Source organism: Lottia gigantea (assembly GCF_000327385.1).
Source record: "Lottia gigantea unplaced genomic scaffold LOTGIsca_1, whole genome shotgun sequence".
In the NCBI taxonomy this organism is placed as follows: domain Eukaryota; kingdom Metazoa; phylum Mollusca; class Gastropoda; family Lottiidae; genus Lottia; species Lottia gigantea.
The window spans coordinates 1,818,594-1,842,395 of record NW_008706746.1 but is presented as its reverse complement, the minus strand read 5'-3'; the positions used below and the strand labels follow the sequence as shown (position 1 = coordinate 1,842,395).

The 23,802-nt window shown below is 31.4% G+C and overlaps 1 protein-coding gene across 1 annotated transcript in view; it reads left to right on the top strand.

Annotated features, from left to right (window-relative positions):
• The first annotated feature begins 5,732 nt into the window (after nucleotides 1-5,732).
• The window catches only part of LOTGIDRAFT_202962 (hypothetical protein), a 45,578-nt gene continuing 27,508 nt past the window's right edge, over nucleotides 5,733-23,802 (top strand). The window contains exons 1-2 of the mRNA XM_009045468.1: nucleotides 5,733-5,886; nucleotides 6,161-6,165. The gene's annotated coding sequence lies outside the window, so the exon portion shown is untranslated. The remainder of the gene's footprint in view (nucleotides 5,887-6,160; nucleotides 6,166-23,802) is intronic.

The following is a 23,802-nucleotide window of genomic DNA, read 5'->3' as shown; positions in this document are numbered from 1 at the left end:
ATATAGAGAGATTGATATTCATAATAAATCAAGAAAAGTACAGGGATTATGTTCTTCATCTACAAGATGCAACTCAGAGTGTTGAGAAAAGATCTTGAAAATTTTTTGAGAATAGAGTGGAGAGTAGAATTTAACATGGTACCCAAAAACAGGGGCCAGTATTAATAATCTGCTGTTAATATATACCACAATCTATGCCAGTTTTAGTGATAATCTTCCAAAACTATCAATAAGCAATAATTCTGATTGTCAAATAGTTTTCAACTAGTCAATTCTAAAAGTAAAAGATTTTTTCTCCATAATTGGTAGTATTCGTCCGAGAATTGAAGGTGTTATTGCTATGATCTGAGTTATAGATTTTCAATTAGAATTTCCGACCTTGTTTTAGACAGAGGTCAGTGTGGTACTGAACTAGACTAATATAGCCTCATTTTTAATCAATGTTTCTGAAATATTTAGCTTCTGAGGGTTCAGTGTTTAAATGTCTGGAGCTTGGATTGGATCATATTTCCAATCATTTTGCACTGGTGACTCATTTTTATACGCCCACATGAATATGTGGTCGTATATTGTCGTCGCCCCTGTCCGTCGGTCCATCGGTGCGTCCATCAACATTTCTTGTGAGCACTATAGACACTACAGCTACAGATAAAACTTGGTGTGATGCTTTAGATTGATAAGATCTCGGTCAAGTCCGAATTTGACATATTTTCGATGAACGGTTTGGAAATTTGTTAAAAATAGTTTGTGAGCAGGATTGAAGCTACAGTTTTCAACCGATTCTGATGAAACTTGGTGTTATCATTGGAATTGATAAGATCTCGGACAAGTTCTAACTTGACGCATTTCCGATGAACGTTTTTTGAGTTATTGCCCTTGACTTTGTAAAAACACGTCAAAATTTGTTAAAAATAGTTTGTGAACAGGATTGAAGCTACAGTTTTCAACCGATTCTGATGAAACTTGGTGTGATCATTGGAATTGATAAGATCTCGTACAAGTTCTATTTTGACGCATTTTCGATGAACGGTTTTTGAGTTATTGCCCTTGACTTTGTAAAAACGCGTTGATATTTGTTAAAAATAGTTCGTGAGCAGGATTGAAGCTACAGTTTTCAACCGATTCTGATGAAACTTGGTGTGGTCATTGGAATTGATAAGATCTCGGACAAGTTCTACCTTGACGCATTTTCGATGAACGGTTTTTGAGTTATTGCCCTTGACTTTGTTAAAACGTGTTGAAATTTGTTAAAAATAGTTTGTGAGCAGGATTGACGCTACAGTTTTCATCCGATTCTGATGAAACTTGGTGTGATCATTAGAATTGATAAGATCTCGGACAAGTTTTAATTTGACGCATTTTCAATGAACGGTTTTTGAGTTATTGCCCTTGACTTTGTAAAAATGCGTCAAAATTTGTAAAAAAATAGTTCGTGAGCAGGATTGACGCTACAGTTTTCAACCGATTCTGATGAAATTTGGTGTGATCATTGGAATTGATAAGATCTCTTACAAGTTCTATTTTGACGCATTTTCGATGAACGGTTTTTGAGTTATTGCCCTTGACTTTGTAAAAGCGCGTCAATATTTGTTAAAAATAGTTCGTGAGCAGGATTGAAGCTACAGTTTTCAACCGATTCTGATGAAACTTGGTGTGATCATTGGAATTGATAAGATCTCGGACAAGTTATAACTTGACGCATTTTCGATGAACGGTTTTTGAGTTATTGCCCTTGACATTGTTAAAATGCTTGGAAATTTGTTAAAAATAGTTTGTGAGCAGGATTGAAGCTACAGTTTTCAACCGATTCTGATGAAACTTGGTGTTATCATTGGAATTGATAAGATCTCGGACAAGTTCTAACTTGACGCATTTCCGATGAACGTTTTTTGAGTTATTGCCCTTGACTTTGTAAAAACACGTCAAAATTTGTTAAAAATAGTTTGTGAACAGGATTGAAGCTACAGTTTTCAACCGATTCTGAAGAAACTTGGTGTGATCATTGGAATTGATAAGATCTCTTACAAGTTCTATTTTGACGCATTTTCGATGAACGGTTTTTGAGTTATTGCCCTTGACTTTGTAAAAACGCGTTGATATTTGTTAAAAATAGTTCGTGAGCAGGATTGAAGCTACAGTTTTCAACCGATTCTGATGAAACTTGGTGTGATCATTGGAATTGATAAGATCTCGGACAAGTTCTACCTTGACGCATTTTCGATGAACGGTTTTTGAGTTATTGCCCTTGACATTGTTAAAATGCGTGGAAATTTGTTAAAAATAGTTTGTGAGCAGGATTGAAGCTACAGTTTTCAACCGATTCTGATGAAACTTGTTGTGATCATTGGAATTGATAAGATCTCGGACAAGTTCTAACATGATGCATTTTTGATGTACGGTTTTCGAGTTATTGCCTTTGACTTTGTAAAAATGCGTCAAAATTTGTTTGTGAGCACAATGGAAACTACAGTTTTCAACCGATTCTGATGAAACTTGGTGTGATCATTGAATTTGATAAGATCTGGGACAAGTTCTAACTTAGTTCTAACTGACGCATTTTCGATGAAATGTTTTTGAGTTAATGCCATTCACTTACGAAAAACGTGTCAAAATTTGTTTGTGAGCACAATAGAAGCTACAGTTTTCAACCGATTCTGATGAAACTTGGTGTGATCATTGGAATAGAGAGGATCTCAGACAAGTTCTAACAAGAGATATTTTTGATGAACATTTTTTGAGTTATTGCACTTGACTTTGTAAACACGCATCAAAAGTTGTTTTTTGCCCTTGATTAGAGCTGTGTGATTTAATTGTTTGTTGTATTTGGGTTATTGATATTGATTTTAAAAAATTTTGTGGAATTATTCAGCATAAATAATTTCTTCAATATGAGAAAATTCGTACTTTAGTCACTAAAGACTGTTTTATTATTTCTGACAGCTGCCAGTGGGCGTATGTTACCTTGCAACGCAAGCTATCTTGACTTGAGCCGATACGAGCTAAAATAAGGCTTCTGCAGACTTCTTCCATATTAAAAATGGTCACTAAGCAGGCTCAGTTGTTGTTCAGAAAGCTACTTCTAAGTAGATCAGATCTAAGTTATTTTGGATGACACAAAATGTTTTACTATACATTAGCCTCACTGTCAATTTCTCAAAAAGTACTAACATTTCTGCCAGTTTCATCTTATTGAAGTATGTTATGAAGAGCTCCCATGTTAGGAAGGAGAATTTTTGAAATTGATCTCTAGTGTTCAGTTGTCATTTTGAGTCTGAGGTTTATTATAAATATTAATGTCTGAAGTATATTTTTATGTCTTTCTGAAACTCCACAAATCTGAGTTCATATCAATGAATATTTTGTTTTCAAAGAAATTTGTTTTATTCTTGTGCCACAATTCTCTAATCATGTTTTTTTATTATTTAGTGCTGTACATACTCTTAAAACATTTTTCCACAGGGAACAAAAACTGTCTGTATTTAAATAATTTTTACAACAGCTCGCGAAATAGCTCCATCCTCCAAGGTCTGAAATAAAACTTAGTGACAACAACAAAGAAATCTTCGAGCACAAACAGTTTCATCAGTCACAATATTCATATGTGCATGTGATTTGGAAAGTAGGAAAAATATGGTCAATACCTTGAAGCCATACATTAATTGGCACATATATATGAATTCCTCAAAACTTTTAGGGTTATTTAGCTTTAACATCATCTGTTTCTTTGAGATGTTAGAAATGATGTAACACATGGAAATGGTAACAGCTGAATTTAAAAAACTACTATCAAGTAACATGCAATAATTGTTACTTACAATATGTTAGATATTATAATTTCTATTGTTTGGTAGATAATAGTCTGTTACAGTGAATGAAAAGTGTTATTTCAAACTTGGTCAGTGCCATTTGTTTTGCTCTAGTTTAATAAATACAACCTCTTTTGATTGTATATTGAAACAATCAGAAAATGTAAACAATGACAATAATTTTGAGAAGCTTATCAACTTTTATTTGAATAATATTTTTACACTTCCAGACTTTCAATGATAGCTGTGCAGAATGGACTATTTCTATATTCTAATGACTACTGGTAATTGGATGTTCCAGTCTGCTGAATTTACATGAACCAATTCCATAACCTATTAAAGACAATTTTTTACTGAAAAGATTTGTCGTAGTAAGATTGTTCTATTGATATGGCAAATTTTATTGGGCTCTTTGTCTGTGATTGATAGGATGAATTTTTATTATGCTCACTGTCTGTTCACAAGATGTTTTATCTCATTTCTTGTCGTGACTGAGAAAACTTGATTAATTTTTTTATCTAGTAGATTGAAGACATACAATTCTTGCCAACTTTGATTAATCCAATATATTTTAAGCCGTGGACAAGGAAAGATACAGTTTGTGATATTTTAAAGATGGAATTTGCCACCGAATTCACTAGGGTTTGTTGGTGTAACACATATTAAAAAAGATCAGTTAAAATAATGGTCCCAGAGGAAATGTTATAAGATTTTATTTGATCTGGGAGCAAGATTATGATTCAAACATGCGTATTGAAAATATAATTTTAGATCATGGACGCCATTACTTCAAAATTTCTTATATTTGTCTTTCATTTTGTATCCATCAGCCTGTTATTACTGATAGACCAGCTCGAGTATCTGACAATGATAAGGCTCTGTCAGACTTTGAGTAGGCCTATAGGTTTAGGTTTCAGGTTTCGTTTCAGAGAAAATGAAATTCCATGGTGATGATAAAACCTACATTCTCAACCACAGATAAACCTATCTACATTCTCAACCACAAAACAAACATGACTGGCAAATACAACATGATACAGTGAGTGGTATCTTTAAACAGTATTTATATTATTGGCACCTAGAGTCAAAACATGTGTAAAGAATGAAGTAAGTTAATGAAAACACTCAGGAAAGAAAATAAAATACACCTTAAGTCTCACCTTTACTGAGAACTCAAATAACTGACTAAATTATTTTCTTACTTTCATTACCACACATACTTCAACTTCTTCTCCCCACGGTTAGTATTGGTGTCACATAACTCTCATATTTTTACACAAAATGGTAAGATAATAGGGGTATTAGTTTGTTTTCAATCTTTAGCTTGTATAACTCCTGGAGATAAAATTCTGGACTGATTTAGACGAAACTTGTTGAATATATAAAAAAAATCTTTGATTAATATTTCATTTATTGATAGCTCTTGTGAACTTGGCTGCCTTTATAATGGTGTGTGTATTACGATGGCCATTGCTATATTTAGACATTCTATGACAAATGCTTTGCATATGTATTTCAATGAGGTACAGATTAGATAAATTCTTGGAAATGCTGGTCATGATATTTTGACTTTAACACCCTGCAGAACAGTGAGAATCAACAACTGGTGCCAAAGTTGATCCTTATAATTCAAGTTATTGTTAATTCTTTCTATCAACATAACTGGAGCATCTGATTTTTTTTATTTTTAAGCAAAAGTTTAGCTTTTACCTTCTGTCATTCTTAGTGCAGTAACCATTTCACTTCATATTTCTGACAATTTAGCCCTGTTTAACTCAAATTTCTTAATATTGATAGATAACAGTAAATAATTCACCATTGAAGTTAACATTACTATTAGGCTATAGCCAGTCAAACAAGTCCAACCTCCTCTTGGAATAATCATTCATTTTTGTCTCTGTGACTTGCTTATTCTATCATTGATGGAAAAGGAATACTGAGGTTCACTTCGTGTATTGTGTTTACTGTTGGACTGTTTCATTTGAGAACTTTTTAGAAATAAGTTTCCAGACACAAGGGACTGTAGCAGGAAAGTTAATAAATGTTTTATTTTTCTGTGAAATATAAATTTTTTAAAGTGGTAAGTGAAATATCTTCTTCAATTTGACGATACATATCTTTTTAAACAACTGATCTTATTATTTATATGTGTAATGTAATATAACCAAGAACATAGTGTAATAAAAGCTTTCAAAGTTTCAAATTTTAACCTACATTTTTTAATTCTGTTTTTCCTTTGTGAATGATGCTGTTTGCAGGCAAGATATTATGATTTTTGACTATGTATGGTAAATAAAAAGCACAGTTTGAAATGGAAATGAGAATCATGCCCATGTAACAAAAATATTTTTACAAATTGATCACAGAAATCTATGTTTCATCCTATGACAGTATATAGCAGTTACAAATATGGCTAAATCTCTGCATTAATAGAACTATTTCCTTAAATAGTGTTTGAAAAGAGTTTCAATACTTAGTAAATGAGTCAATACTTTTTCTATGATGAGCATCTCTGAAATGAGTTAATGATGAATACTAATCACTTTATAATTTGATAATTGGTTGCCCATCAAAGCGGCACAGAAATGGAAACCGGATCAACAAATTAAAAAACAATTTTACTTAATAGATATTCTCTTTCAAGTTTAAAGATTGTCTTCCACCAGTTGAACAAAATCAAAAGTTGACAAGGAAAGTGTTATGTCTACGAAGAACAACACTAATCTGACAAAAAATGGCACTTTCAGCTTAATTAGATGAACAAGAACATATTAAAGAATTAACTAAAAAGATATATAGATCATATTACACATAGAGCAAATAATAGCATATACAATATTATGTGAAAGAATATGATAAATGGATTTAGGGCCATGAATAGCATGGGTTTGGAGAACATGAGTGCAAGTATAACAGATACGATGACCAACTCCATGTGCCGAGAGGTGATGTGACTATGCGAATTCTAACCAAATGATTAGAACGTCTTTTATCTTATGCATCCAATGCTGTAATTGATGAGTTTAAAATTCAATGAGATGATATGATGTCTCATGTGTTTAGACAAGAGGAGACATTCAGTCTGAAAGAATCAATGAAAAGTTTTTACAATTCCATTCATCTCAGAATATAGATGATTATCCAACAAAATCTTAACACATTCATGTGAAAATGTAAGCCTTAAACTTGATATGATGTGGTATATCAAGCATTTTTATTTGTGAAATGAGTTTTATGTTCTTTTGTGAATCTATTTTGGCTAATGAAGACAATGTGGCTGAAAAGAGCACCTTAATATAAGTGAATATTTTCTTGAATCAAAGGTAATATGAAGTTTTTCTTGCTATGAGTGTGACAGATTTCCAAAATAAATAGGACATCTCCAGTCCAAAATTTGATTTCAATGTAATCTTTTTTTTTATTAAATTATTGCTTTTTAGGAATAGTCAACTTTGAATTATTTTTTATCAATGATGATTAAAAGAAAAAAATTTTACAAGTTTTTGTGGTAGTTTGTTTGTGTTAAAAATCAAATTAAAGTCACTTACCATTGATGCATGAAAGACACCATTGTCATAATAGAGGTGGGGATATGTCATAGTGGCTAGAAAAACTAATGATCTAACATCCTTCATAATATCATAACCCTAGCAATAGATCATAATTCTTTGCATCAAACATTCTTTTAAACTAAATATACAATTGTTTCTTCAATAAATAGGGACATAGGTCTTGGAAACAGTAGATGTCAAGTGACTATAAAACCAATAAATTGCAAATCTTAAATTTTTTCTTTATTCTTTTGGAAGAAATATAGCTGGTTGTGGCCGCCCTATAATAAATTATGCTGAAAGATCAGTTACCGGTATTTAATGTCTCGATTCACGTTACATGCCAGCCATATTGCTTTGTTTACATTTTTATGTACAACGTGACGTCATAATCTCGCATAATCGTGCATGCCAATACAAATGGCAGTTCCCACGAACTAGCTATTTAGGCTTAAAATGCTGTAAATAGTTTTTTTGTTTGATCCTGTGGGTACAAAATTGAAATATTGTTATTTTTTAAAGGGTATTTTTTTACCAGAAAACTTGGATTTCATCATAAAGCTGACTATTCCTTTAAAGTATTATCTTTCATAAATATTAACTTTTTGTTGTGTTTGTTTATCCCAGGCCAATGCTATTGATATGTTTCTAAGTTGAATTAAAAAAGAGCCCATTTTTATTCCGCATTTATTAATACAATTCATTTGAGATTGAATTCCAGCTGTATCTGAATACAGTCCGGAAACTATTAAGATTTAATGAAAAGTATTGAGTGACAGAGTAAAATCTATAATTTTAATCAAAATGTAAATACCATCCCAATCAATTTGATATTTATAAATAAAGAAAAGGTTGTAAAGGAAATAGATGTTTTTGTATTGAGGGTTAGGTCTAATGTCTTAATCTTAGATTCTTTTGGGCATCTCAATGTTAATTTAAAGCAGTGTGCTCATAGCTAAAGACTCATGTGGATATACAAATAAATGACTTGGCAAGGTGATAATGATTGTTGGTGAGGAGAAAATGGGAGCTGTAATTTTTAAACTTGCTTGTTTCCTTAAAAGTTTGAGAGGCAGTAACTTCTAATTGCTATCAAATTTATTTTGTCAAAGGCAATTACCTATTAAAAGTCTCCATATTATAAAGAATGCTCAGTTAATTTGTTATTCAAATCCTTTTTCTGTGCTGTGCACTAAATGTTGCTGTGCTAGACAAAAACAGTCCAGATATTTATGATGCAGATTAAGTGTGAATGATTTTAAAGGTATGTTTATCATGATATTGAATAAAGGATTCCAACTAAAACAATCTCAAGGGTTGAAAGGGTTACATTTGAGGCTTAAGGCAAAAATATCACCCTCTATTCCATTCATCAAGATTGTGAATTGAAATGAAGTGTAAAGGAAGAGTCTGATGTGAATTAAACCTACTGTAGATTAGTTTATTCCAGACTGTCATTGGGTTTATACCACGGTACTCGTTTCTCAATTTTCTTATTCTACTACACTCGATTTACTCTTTCTTTAAGCCTTGTGGTTTCTCTATATTTAACGTTGGGTTAGCCTCAAGCTTTTCTAGTCTAGGAAATTTTATGATGTCTGTATTAAATGATAGATAATGAAATAAACTATTATCAATTATTAGTTGATAGGGGATGAAAGCCAATGAAGGTTTGCTTGATAGTAGCCTACTTGTTGTGATGTTGAAAAATTTCATTGACTGAAGAGATAGTGTAACTTTCTGAACTTGATTATCAAACAGACAACTTTTATTAATTCAAATTATTTGATGCAAATAAATGTTGTTTATTTTATATCTCAAACAAAAATTCTTATTGACATAACATATATCATTATGTCCCATTTAATGAGTCAAACAATTACTGTGACATTGGCTTCATCTTGACCCTTCTGATATAGTAACATGGTAAAATTTATGTGTTTATCCAGACGTTTTCCACATGATATTTTTTAAGTGACATGAATCTTTAGGAGAGACATATTTTGTCTGTCTTGGAATAAATAATTGTTAATCAATTTTGTATCTGCTAAAAATTCAGAAATAAATATCTTCTGAAAAATATAAATATATTCACTCAAATAGATTAATTGTCAATAGGAACTGACAATTTAAAGTTTTTTCCTTTTTTTTCCAAAAATGGTAACAGAATAAAATGTAGTGTAATTGTGGTCTCTGTTTGTGTCTCATATGTTAAGGACCATTTGGATCACATAATTTATTCTTCCTTTCTCTTCTTTTCTACTTAACTGCATTACTTCCTATTGGCTCTTCATCTTGTTACCATTCTTCATTCTACAATAAAGCAACTGCATTTAATAAAGTTGACGGCTACTTTTGGTTTATTGTGAAGTGTTCTTACTAAGGAAGGAAGAGTGGGTAGAATTTGATTAGCATCGTTTAAGCGGGTGATTTTCTCAATGTCAATAGATAATAGAATAGAAATAGATTTATTGGCTGAAATGGACAGACATATCGAAACTTTATATCGACTTTGTGGATGGACTAAAGTTGATATCAATGATAGAAACCTTAGAACCAGCAAGTCGTGATCCTAAAATCTGAAACAGGCATTGATAGAACCTTGATTTAGTTTTACCTTCTTCACCAGCAGACTTCAGATACATTACCTTCCCTTATACTCTCCCAAAGATGTTCTTGTAATAATGGAAAGAAAAAAAACTTACTGTTATTTATTAGACTGAAAATCAAGTTTGATAACGAACCACAACACTCTGTTTCTCTGGCCTATCAATAACCTCCCAGAATGTTACAAATTAAAATATTAATAATAGATGACCCAGGAAATATTCCTATAGAGGAGTATTGACATATTCACACTAGGTTAATGTCATCTTTGAAATGGCAGGGTGAAAGTGGGTTCAATCACACTCATCTCAAAGCTCAAATGGTATCAATTTACACATTAAGAGACCTTCAACATATGAAATATCATGAAGCTCAAGTAGCTTCTTCTGGAAATTGATATTAAAGCAGTGCTGATTATATCTTGCACTGAAATCAGTTGAAGTTGGTTTATATACAAAATGTTGGATTATATTACTGATGGATGGTTTCATAGTTCTAATCAATGTGCTTCAGCATTGTTGTAAACCATGTTTTTAGATTTGGTATAATCTGACTTATAAGATTGTTCCTCTCTACACTAAAATTGATAAATATTAACTTACTGAATATTGTTAACTATTGTAGACTCGCTGAATGGGATGCTCAAATAACTGAAATCATTGATGTGACACAGCCACCAAGTCACCTGGACCTGATAGTTAGGAGTTGTATAATTTGCTGATATATGGTTTTAATATTTAGAGTTTTGGAATATTCTGTAATGTAAAAAGTTAAGTTACGTGAAAGTCAAGTCGGCTGACTGTTATTTGCCTAGTTGTGTAACATCAGTCTGAATTATGATTATTAGATATATTCATAGTAAATATAATCAATATCATAGCAGACCAGTGGTAATCATACTTATTATACCAATTGTGTTCAGATTGGTCTTCAAAAAATGTGGCTTGTTATACAGATATTGTAGTTATCCTTGATTCTATTCAATTTGCATTTAATCGTCATCTTTTTTGTGGAGTCCACAAGCTTTAATTGATATTTATTTAGTTTATTGTATTAATGTAGGGTTGATGAAAATAATTGTCAATGATCTTGATTGGTATAGAACAGTGATATATAAATTCATTTGCTTGAAAATAAAGTTACCAATCAATAATTTCAAAACAATTTGTATTCTGACAAAAATAATTCTAATAATGTGTTGATCAAGAATTTTTTTTAAGCCTGTCATGTATTGAATGAAAATTGTAAAGATATATGTCACAATGTGGGAGTATCATTACCAGACATTGAGCATGTTATGTGATATTTGTCATTTATAATGAACATGTATATGTCAATGTCATCACTAATAGATATTCTCTATCTGCTAGTTCATTTACTCCCCTATCTTCCTACTCATGTATATTTTTAAGCCATCTATCTTATCTATATTAAGAATTATTTTTTCAGCACAAAGACAGATTTTTGTCAATTTCAAGACAATTTTCACATGGGTTGCCCTTTATCTGAATGTTTTCTGTCAAAGAACAAGTAGTAGTTGGAGATATCATAAACCGCATCACTTTTTTTGATAATCATTCCCAAAAGATTTCCTTAAATTACAGTTGTTGTAAAATGAGGACCATGTTCCATTTTGTTACTTTCTTATTAATATTCTTTGATTGTGTATGCTCTGTTTATCATTCTGTTATCTGCTTGGCATTGACTCTTGGCAGTCTAACAGCAATGACTGTTATCGTTCTCCTGATTCTTAGCCTGACAGCTACATAATTATGGAAAATGAAAGTAGACTGATGTTGTTCAATCATTAATACTAACTAACTCATTATTCTGTTTGAGATTGACTTAATCAAATTATTTGTTCCATTGAGTGAACTTAAATATAGATCAATAAGGCCCATTGATTCTTAAATAATTTATAAAAGATCTTTCTGTGTGCCTTTTGTTAAAAGTTCTATGAAACATCTTTAAGACAATGTGAAGTTTAATTCTATAGAACTAAAATGAGCTGTCAAAACAATATAATTCATTTTACACAATATATATTAGAACATGATATAAATTAGCTTATAGTGTTTTGATCATACAGTCTTCTGTTGCCCTTTAACATCTTCTGACAACTTCAGAGGTTTTGCTGAATTTCAAAGGCTGTTATGTCAGTAATGAAACTGAAAATGCACACCTCAAATGAAGTTCCAACATGGGAATTCAGTTAACATTCAGGTTTACATGAACATTTTTTGTTTATTCCCAAAATTTTACTATTATCTGCTCATAGTCTGAGCATGCAGACCCCATACATTTGCAGCACCAGAACCAACTTTACACTGCTGAAAGAATCATTGTTAACTGGACTTGAACATTGCAGAAGGGTTACATTTTCACCCTTTGTTCATGTGAAGGCTATAACAGCACAGCATGTCAAGATTAAAATTTTGCTATACTATCTACACACTGCTCTGCATATAAAGAGTAAGTTCCCTTCTCCATTAAGTTTGTATAGAATAGAAAAAGACAGGAAATGCTAATGAAACTGGTAATTAACAGAAAGTCTATAAAGGGACATAATTATGACGGAACACTTCTAGAACAGCACTCTGGGGAGAAATTATCAGCATTTATAAACATTATAGAGGTCAGGAAGGGGTCAAATACAAATCAGAATAAATGTAATGGTAATGATTATAATGAATTATTGGTTATTTTTTATTGTTTATCAATATCAATTGAAGTTGTCTTAATTAATGTATAGATTAATCTCATGGGAAAGATTGGAGTTTGTTTGAATTAAGAATAACTGTTGAAGGAAATGCTAAGTTTCTTCTCGGCTGTAACAAGGGTCCATTTTCTACAAGGCAAATATCCTTTCTTTGGCGAGGGGTGTGAGGGTCACTTAAATTAGCCAATTCTACAATTCTGTAGAAATCATAATCACATTTCTATTTTACGTTTATTAAACAAAACTTCTTTGCATTTCTTATTCATTATTGTGGAGTCAAATTCACCTTTGTATGTCAATAGGACTCTGTTCTTATACTTTTCTTCTGATCTGGTTTCCTTCTTCTAAATAATGGAGCTGTAGTGGATCAGCTAGTCCGATATTTGCTTGTTGACCTGAGGTTTCTGCACAGTTCATGAAGTTGCCTGTCTTCAGTAGCAAAGTGTAATCATAGGATTTCATTCCTCATGCAGTTTCCCGAGATTAAAAGAAATTACAAAAAATATGCATAAAATCAAAATTTTAAAAAATGGATGGTCAACATCTTTCGTCAAAGTTGTGAGTTTTTTTCCTCATTTGTCAGACATTATTTGGCATGTAGAGTATCTAGCAGATGTACAGTTGATAAAGCTAATCACAGTATTGCATCAAATTGTCTGGAAGATTTTAGTATGCTTAGCCTCATTTCAGCACAAAATTGTAGCATTAACCTTTCATTTCAACCAGTAAAGGTGGAGCAGGTCCACATCTCTACCTTCCTTGATCTGACATATAACTTTCATTCCATATCAAAAAGTAGCAAACATTTTTGAGGAAGAAATGAAATCAGCTTCTATTTTTATATCAGTTTTAAACAGATTATACAATTATCTGTTAATGTTGAAAAACCATTACACCTTAATTCTAGAACGTTTTCAACATAATCATTCTTTTTGAAGTGTGTCAGATAAACGTGTTAAAAAGCAATGGAAGACTTCCATTCTGTCATTGTTACATGAAATTGAACTCACTGTTAATTTCACTTCAGGAAATTATCCAGTTATCTGCTGATTCTCTTTCGTGATTCCTAACATTAAACATGAATTGAAATTGTTCAACATTTCAATTTATGCAATGAAAATAAAATGTTTAAAGACTAATGACATGTTTTAAATATAAAACTTTTATCAAACTGTGTATTATGTCTAAAGTTTACAATCGATTAAATCAATATTAAATAGAACTAAATTTATTGTTATTAAATCATTGCTGAAATCACTGGAATTCAATTCAGCAACTTCAAAATTCAGGAGAGTTTTACTATTCACATGAACTAAAAGTTTGTAATTGACATTGTGAACAATGATATCTGAAATTCCTGAAAATTGGAAATGTTTCTGAGGGCATTGGCCACTGGTAGACAAATCATGTCAATTACTGTGTTAAAATGATTTTGACCTGTATTTGTTGATTGGATATCAGATATTGTGGTTGTTTGAATGTTACAAGGTTGGAAAATTTCTCTTATAAGATATTTGGGTTTACTACTTCCAAAATGTACTGAAAAGAACCAGTTTAAAATTTCACTCTACAGTCAGTGTTAAAGATATTTAGGTAAAAGATCTGAGAGTAAAAGATGGTTAATGAGAAGAAAGTGTTGTTTTATGTAGAAACTTTGTTAAAATCATGAAAAAAAGTCAAAGGTGATAACAGACATAATTAGTATATAACTTACTTTACATCATACCCATAACTATCACACATAGTTATATCATCTGTTATTATGTGGTTTGTAATAATCCAGAGATGTTGATTTGTCTCTATTTACCAATCATGTTTGATTGAAGTTTTAAATGTCTGACTTTATAAGACATTAAGTACGAAAATGATCCACTTTTAGAAGGACATTCTACATATAAACAACTAAAATTGGTAAACAACCTTTGAGCTTGGTATTTTGAAACCCTGTTTGTTAGTATGCCTATTTCTTTTATTGTTTTGTATTCTTTGAGATTAAATAATGCTAAGTATGTCATTTCAAACAGGAAAGTTTTTTCTAGAGATTTACTTTAAGTTGTATTTAACAACCATTTTCTATTATATTTGATGATGGCAGAAAAAGTATTTTGAAGGTATAAAGTATGTTGATAGTTACCTTATTATTTGATAGTTCTCATATTACAACTAAAAAATAACAATATTATAAATAACTTCCATCATTGCTTCACTGAGTAGATCTTCAAATAAATCAATCTGATGTTGAACTCTCAACCTGGTTCAGGAAAAATTATTTCTCTGAAGTGATTGTTAACATCTTGTCTAGTAGTTTTATAAAGATATATGGCATTTACTGCTATATTTTGCTATATGAAGAAAGTTCTGGACCAGTTTTGTGAACTTCAATTCTATATATAAAAAACAATAACTTTTGAGATACCATAATGCATCATTGTTATTGTTATTCCCTTCTTACCTTACCAATTTGTGGAATTGCAGGAACCAAATGACTAATATGAAAAGTAGACCAACATGAACCTTCTACAAAATATCCTTACATAAAAATCAAGCTGTTTATAGAAAAATCCAATATTTAGTGACATTTTGAGCATATAAATGCTTAAAGTGATACCACGCCTTAGAATGAACATAAAATTTAATTCTCAAGAATGGTCAATATGAGTATATATTTATCAGTGAACTTTCCTGGTGTCATAAAGTAACTACAGAATCCCAGTAAAATCTAGAAAATTCATAAAACTAAGTAATTATTCAAAAACACATGGTTAATTGCATTTTTATAAAGTTTTTAGGATTTATCGGATTATCCAAGTACCCTGTTATGTTATTTATGACACCAGGTATATCTACTGATGAATATATTATACTCTCATTGGCCAAGTTTAAAATTTTTAAATTTTATGTTTATTCTAATGCGTAGTATCACTTTAAACTTCTTTACAGATAATTGATGATATCAATTGTTAATCAAACTAATATATATTGTGACTAAAATTAAGATACACTGGTTGAAATTGACTTAAAGGAATAATGAATGTTGGCTATTAATTTTTTACAATAAGACATGGCAAGCAAATACAAGCAGTTGATCAGCCTCACCTGTAAGTTTACACTAATAAACCTCTAGATAAGATAGGTTAGTAGGTAGACAAATGAGTATTTTATTTATAGTTTTGTTTCAGTCTATGGAAACACCTGAAATATGAGGCCAGTCAATGTACTTCATTAATATCCCAGGATATAAATAACCTTATTTAACAATTATTATAGAAAATTTATCATTTATCTAGGAAAGATCTCAGAGCATTTAAAGGTAGTAAACAATGCTGGAAAAACTCATCCATGACTCACTAAGGGTCCTTGTCCAGGACATTAAATTTTCCACCTGTTTGTCGTCAGAGATATTATCTGTACCACAGATAAAATATGTTAAACAGATAGATAACCCTAAGGTTAAGTTTGACCCTGTTTTAGATACATGTACTCTTATCAATTACATAGTACATCAATATATGTATTCTGGTTCATTACTTGAATTGCCTATGAATTATGCCATGCAAAGTTCTAAGCTGCAATTTATTGTAAAGTTTAAGATGAATGATATATAATACTATATTGAAGTCTTCTTTTAACCAAATAACTCTTACTTTGTTAGATTGTAATTTATTCACTTAACCATCATGAAAAAATATTGGGACCACATTTGACTGTGAGGCAACTGTATCAAATTTGTAATCAATATATTATGTCTTTCTTATCTGATCTTTTACACTAAGAGTTCATCTGATCAGCCTGGGTTCTGATGTACTGATAACTTACTCCTGGTCAATACAAATCGATATTCAGAATTCATACCAAATATGTTTCGCCTGACAGCACATTGGAATGTACTCCTTTGGAAAATCTACAGGCATTCTTGGTTTGAGCTAAAATAGACAGTTTTTGTAAAATCTGGGATATATTTTTCAGCAACAATTAAAATATTTGTGGCTGTTTTATGTTATCTTTTATTTCAAGACAATTGTGAATTATATTTTGGCTTATTTTGTTAACTTGACATATAAATTCTGCTAAGATCTAAAATAGATTCTATGAAGAAAATTTATGTAAAGGATGTTAATGATAATGTCATATCAAGGGTTAAAATGACATGCTCTGAAGGTAATTAAGCATTTCCTTCACATATATTTTCTCCAACTAATTAGAAAAGTTAAAAATAAACTTCAAAGATTGTTGTGGAAAGAAAATTGGTGTCTGCTGAAGAAAAAGACTTGAGAATGTAAATATTGGAGAATGTAGTGCCAAGTGACAGTTGAGATCAACTTTAACAAGCTGGAGAGGTTTACAACTGACTGTACAAAGATCAAAATTACTTCTACTAGAATCGGTCAACTTTCGCTTTACTTCTGTCATCTTCTTGATAGGCTTTTTTGATGAATGAATGATTTTGAATGTAGGGCATAAAATGACTAACAGAAGTCAATATGGTGGCAAAAGCTATAGTTTTAATATTTTAGTACTAAATTGTTTCCAGTTCTTGCTGAATTTTATTACTCAAATATAAAAAGTGCAAATATTGTAATATGTATATGCTGAAATAAGCAGTAACACAGTTAAGTTTCACAAAGGTAAAAATGTTTTTCTATGTGCAATGGAATCAAGTTGTAGTGTGAAAGAAGATAAATACTTAAGCATTCTGATATCTGTTTCATGTCCAAGGTGTTTTCATGTGGACATTCCATTCTGAACAGGGCATCTATCAATTTTAATTACCATAACAACTTACTATTAAGGATTCAAATAAGGTCAATACTGAAACTGACCTGAAAAAGGAATGGAATCTTTAGTTTATTAATTAATTGCAGGGCGTTCGGAAGCGAACGATTATTTTTTTTTTCGTCAGCTAGGGAGCTTATTTCTCGGAACCAGAAATAGGTACGACAAAATGGACTTCATGACGTTTTCTAACTCGTGGCTATTCACGTATTAAATGTAAAACAAAAATGTTCTGCGCAACCGGAAGTGAGATAGCAAAAAACCGGAAATGGACTGTAGAGGGCGTATTTATCGTTCGATTTTGCTGCGGTTTCCTTTATTATAATTCTTAGTACAAAGGACATATGATAGCAGTTGAAAATATTCGATTTTCCAAAATTCGTTAGATACTTTTTTTTGTCGAAATTAATCGAAAAATGCTATTTCGGTTGCTTTTTGAAGGATCGATTTGAAATTTTTAAGACGTAGACCGTCGGTATGGGCAAATAATTCTGCATAGTCAAAAAATGTTTATCACTTCCGGTTTCGATATTAGTACTTCCGGTGGCATCACTTCCGGTGAAATTGAGTTATGTCAGAAATGACATATGCATAAGCTTAGTGTCACTAATACAAAGTGTTACAACTAAAAAAAATTCGTACCAGAAGTAACATATAGGTCGCCATATTGATTTGCCTCAATATGCAAAACTTGCTATTTTGGAGCTATTTATTATCCGATTTGAACAATTTTAGTGTCAAATGATAGAATTAACGTTTATCTAAAACTTGTTGAGGACAGAATTTTGATTTTCGGTTTTGCCTTTTTTGTACTACCGGATATTATTTTTCAAAGTTTGAAGGCGTATATCTCATGACCTTGACATTTGGTGACGTTCATATTTACTATGATGATAATTTGTGACCTTGAATATCTGATGACCTTTTGACCTTTGGGGTCAGAAAAATATTTTCGATTTTATATGGGTTTAAAAATGATCCATTTTGAACCTTTGCAGTGCTGTATCTCGTAGCCTAATAGTGATATAGCAATAATTCTTTCGAATTCATAATGCTGAGATTCTGAGCTTTCCAGTGATATACAACATGTCTATGTAACATGCATATTTAAAAATTCTATTCGTTTAACATTGTGGTATCAAATTTAAGTTGGTTAATGAGATGTCAGTATAGATAAAATTCCTGAGTTTGACATGTCCGTTAAAGTACCATTCTCCCCAATTTCTATCAGAAAGTTCGTCAACTCCAGGCACTTTTGGATATTTGCATTTAGAGATGCAGAAAAGTATTTACATCCATGTAATTGCAATAGACCAACTTCGTATGTACCCCAATGTCATAACACGCCCTGCATCAATACTGTTATTAGTACAGTTCTAGTTTTTTTTTTTCTTCATCCCGGGAGCTTAGTTCTCGGAAACGGCAATGGGTACGGCAAAACGAATTTCACCATGTTTTCTAACCTGTGGAGAATTGTGGAATGAATGTAAAACGAAAATTTTCTGAGCAACATGAAGCGACGTTAGCAACAAACAGAAAATCGCCTCTAGAGGGCATGTTTATCAACCGATTTTGATCGGGTTTCTTTCATTGTATTTCTTGTAACAAAGGGCAAATGATAGCAGTTAAAAATTTTCGATTTTCGAAAATTCGTAGCATACTTTTTTTTGGCGAAATTAATCGAAAAATACTATTTTGGTTGTTATTTGGCGGATTGACTTGAAACTTACATAGTGTAGACCGCCAACAAAGTGGAATAAAAGCACACATCCAAAATATTTTCATCACTTCCGGTTTCGATGTTAGTACTTCCGGCGGCATCACTTCCGGTGGAATTGATTTATGTCAAAAGTAACATATGCATTATATTACCAGCCTTAATACAATCTTTTTAATCTAAAAAAATTTGTACCGGAAGTAACATGTTTGCCGCCATATTGGTTTGCCTCATTTTTGTAAAAATTGAAACTCAGAATCCATTTTTTATTCGATTAGCGTAATGTTTGTGTCAAACGATACATTGAATGTATGTCTACAATCTGATGGGAGCATAATTTTGATTTTCGATTTTGTCTTTTTTGTACAACTGTATGTTTTTTTTCAAAATGTGAAGGCGTATATCTCATGACCTTGACCTTTGATGACCTTCATATTTACTGTGATGATAATTTGTGACCTTGTCTATCTGATGACCTTTTGACCTTTGGGGTCAGATACCTATTTCCGATTTTACAGGGGTCTAAATATGGACCATTTTGAGCCTTTAAAGTGCTCTATCTCGGTCCCTAAAAGAGATATGGCAATAATTCTTGCGATTTTGTAACGTAGAGATTCTCAGCTTTCCATAGATATATAACATGCATACCTTACATGCAAATTAAAAACTCCATTCACTTAACATGTGGTTATTATTAGATAAATCAGCTAATTAGATTAACCTTGCTGTCAACCCCAGCAGAAATCAAATTTTAAGTTGTTTTAAAGATACCCCTCTTTTATATTTCTTTGATATGTTTTGTGTTAAGGTATATCAATAAGCTCTAGGATGGATTGAACCGTGTTATACTGCAAGTTGAGCTTACAATTGCCAACTTTCTTATTTCTTATCCGAATTTCACCAAATTTGGTATGTATGTGTATAATCAAATTCTATATTTGATTTAATTGTCGAATTTGCGTAGTGCGCATGCGCATTACCAACTTTCTTATTCTTATCCGAATTTCACCAAACTTGGTATGTATGTGTATAATCGAATTCTAAATTTGATGGAATTATCGAATTTGAGTAGTGCGCATGAGCATTACCAACTTTCTTATTTCTTATCCGAATTTCACCAAACTTGGTATGTATGTGAATAATTCAATTCTAAATTTGATAGAAATATTTAATATGCGTTGTGCGCATGCGCATCACCAACTTTCTTATTTATTATCCGAATTTCACCAAACTTGGTATGTATGTGTATAATCGACTTCTAAATTTGATGGAATTATCGAATTTGAGTAGTGCGCATGCGCATTACCAACTTTCTTATTTCTTATCCGATTTTCATAAAACTTGGTATGTATGTGAATAATTCAATTCTAAATTTGATAGAAATATTGAATATGCGTTGTGCGCATGCGCATCACCAACTTTCTTATTTATTATCCGAATTTCACCAAACTTGGTATGTATGTGTATAATTCAATTATAAATTCGATGGAAATATTGAATTTTTGTTGTGCGCATTCGCATTGCCAAATTTCTTATTTCTTTCCGTATTTCATCAAACTTGGTCTTTATTCATTGACAAACATTCTTTTATTCCTAATCAATATACATTAAACTCGAGGCACTTTTGGATATTTGCATTTAGAGATGCAGAAAAGTATCTACGACAATGTAATTGCAATAGACCATATTCGTATGTACCTGAATGTCGTAACTCGCCCTGCATCAGTACTGTTATTAGAACAGTTCTAGTTTTCCTTGTTATTATTTATGTTCTCATTGATAGTTTTGAGCCAAGTGTGATATGGGAAAGGTGGGTAATGCAAAAAATTAGATGACTACATCCCTTTAGTTGCTAATTTATGGTTAAAACTTCCATTTTTCTTAGTCTGCATCATAATTAAGATAATAGACTTTCTTTAATCTTCTTTTAAAAAGGATTGTGAAGAAAAACTTGTGAAATTTTGATAAGACTTAAAGAAAGATAAGGTATCTAATCTGCATTCTAAAATAGGCTAATGTTGACATTATCTAATATATATTATGGCTGCAACATAATACTGTATCAAGGTCAGTCTGTTCTTTTGATAAAAATCATATTTTCCTGCTGAACTAGTCAAATCCATTTTCAGTATGTTTGGGTGGTCATATTGAGTGAATGGCTCAGAACTTACTTACTGAAGTATTTAGACTCAAGCCTGTTCAATCAGATGACCACATTCATTTGATCTGATGAACCTTCTATTGTATTCATTTCAATCAATTCTAAAAAGGTACTGAAGACAAGGCTGACCCAAAGTTGTCTTGTGAACTGACTTTTATGGATAATGAAAATGTTGAAGAGATTGAGATAGTGTTGGATTTGTTGAAAGTAAGGTTTTATGTACGACTGACGGGCCAAATTTCTCAAAATTTTAGATTCTATTTGTCAGTATTGCACTCAGTTGGTACGTGACCAGTTAACATCTGCTTCTAACAAAAGCGGATAAAATAAGGTAACATAACAGTCTGACAGTTAGGCTATTAAAAGAATTCTAGTTTTGACAACATAACTGTGATAAAGATTCTTCAAATCCATATTATTAGAGAATTTTTTCTATTTGATCATCTGCAACATTGCGAGATTTTATTATCAAGTACTGTCTTCATTCCCTACAGCACCTGAGACCAGACTGTCATTCTCTTATTCAACTTTTTCATCGTTCCGTTTCATTTTTTGTGAGTTGCATCTTGTTTGTGATTCATTTTTTTCACGCCCACCTCATCTCTATTTTGAAATAAATTGTTTGTACATATGTCCATTTGTCCAGATTTCCTTGTTAACACAGTATTATTGTACAGTTTTAACTGATTTTATAAAAAATTTTTAACAATAAATAAAAATGATAATGATCAACTTCTTTAGTTTTAGCTGCAGCCATCTTGCAACAGGATAGAGAGCTGGTTTCTTGAACGATTTTGACAAAACTTGGTGTGAGTTAAATTTATTGTAGACACGATAGAGGGCTAGATGGATTTCGACAAAATTTGGTGTTATCACCTAAGGATAAACCCTATGCAAGATCAGGCAAATCGAAAAATATTTCTTGCCCATGTTCTTAAAAACAAGTTCAATATTTAATTGAAAAGGTATTGTGGTCACAATAGAGAGCTGTCTTTTTAAGGGATTTTGATAAAATTTAGTGTCAGTGTTTCTTATTATCTAAGGATGAACCCTATTGAAAACAGACAAATTGAAAAATATTTGATATGAGTTATTGCCCTTGTTCTTGAAAACTCGTCTAATTTCTAAATTGTGAAAGGTCTAGAAGGCACTATTCTTGACAGATTAAAACGAAATGTGGTGAAAATTGTTAATTATTTCCCAATGATGTACCTTATAGATATTAAAATAAAACCCTAAAAAATATTTAATATGAGTTATTGCCCTTGTTCTTGAAATCACATTCAAGGCACAATTAAAAGTTTTAAAGAACTTGGTTGAATCACCCTAACCTTATTGAAAAGCAGAAATTCAACATATATTTAATATGGGTTATTGCCCTTCTTGAAAATGTTTTCAATCTTTAGCTTGTATAACTCCTGGAGATAAAATTCTGGACTGATTTAGACGAAACTTGTTGAATATAAAAAAAAGTCTTTGATTAATATTTCATTTATTGATAGCTCTTGTCAACCAACGGATGACTTGGCTGCCATTACAATGGTGGGAGTATTACGATGGGCCATTGCTATTTTTATTTTATTCAATATACTTAACCATTATGTCAAAAATTTATGCTCATAATCTGACAAATATACAGCCCTGAACCAGCCTGTGGTGAATATACTTTAATTTTAATTGCTTCTCTTTCCACCCACAATTTAATCAATTCCCATTTAAAGATACTGTTTAAATTTTATCAGTGTTTCTCTTACTATTTATATTGATTCTTTACCAGTTTTAAAGTCAGTTTCTCTGTCAAATGAGAGAATTCTCCAATAAGATACAGACTGATGGCTGGCATAAAGCCACTTACAACCATTTCCAACATCTCTGCTCACATTTTTAAATGTTTTCCTTATCTTTAGGACTTTCCACTATCCATTTCAATTCCTGACTAGATATATATAATATCACCAAGGCATAGAGAACTACATAAAACTCAATTCCCAGCATTAAATCATATTTGTCTATATTCTGTTTGTTAATTCAATTTACATTTTTTTGACAAATTAAGATCTGTAACTTGGGACCAATATTACCATTGTGATAATTTTTGTCAAAACCATGCCTTTAGAATCTCCCCTTTCCTCTGGTTAGTGAAATAAGTCAAGAGTTTTTTGTCTGTTAGAATGAGACATTTAGTTTGATTTAAATTATCATGATATTTGGTTTTAATGTCTACAAATGGATGAAATAGAAGTAGATTTAGATCTATTTAATTTGATTTTCATTTTATTGTTTTAGGATATGATAACGTAAATTACGATTATTATCCATATTTTATATTTACGTTTGACCGAGTTATTACTGTTAGGATGAAAATCAATATCAATGGTGCCAACTGTTGATCAGATCTCTGACTAGGATAGTAAATCACTAATTTGTGGAAAATTGAAGCATAGAAGACAATTGTCATAACGAAGTAG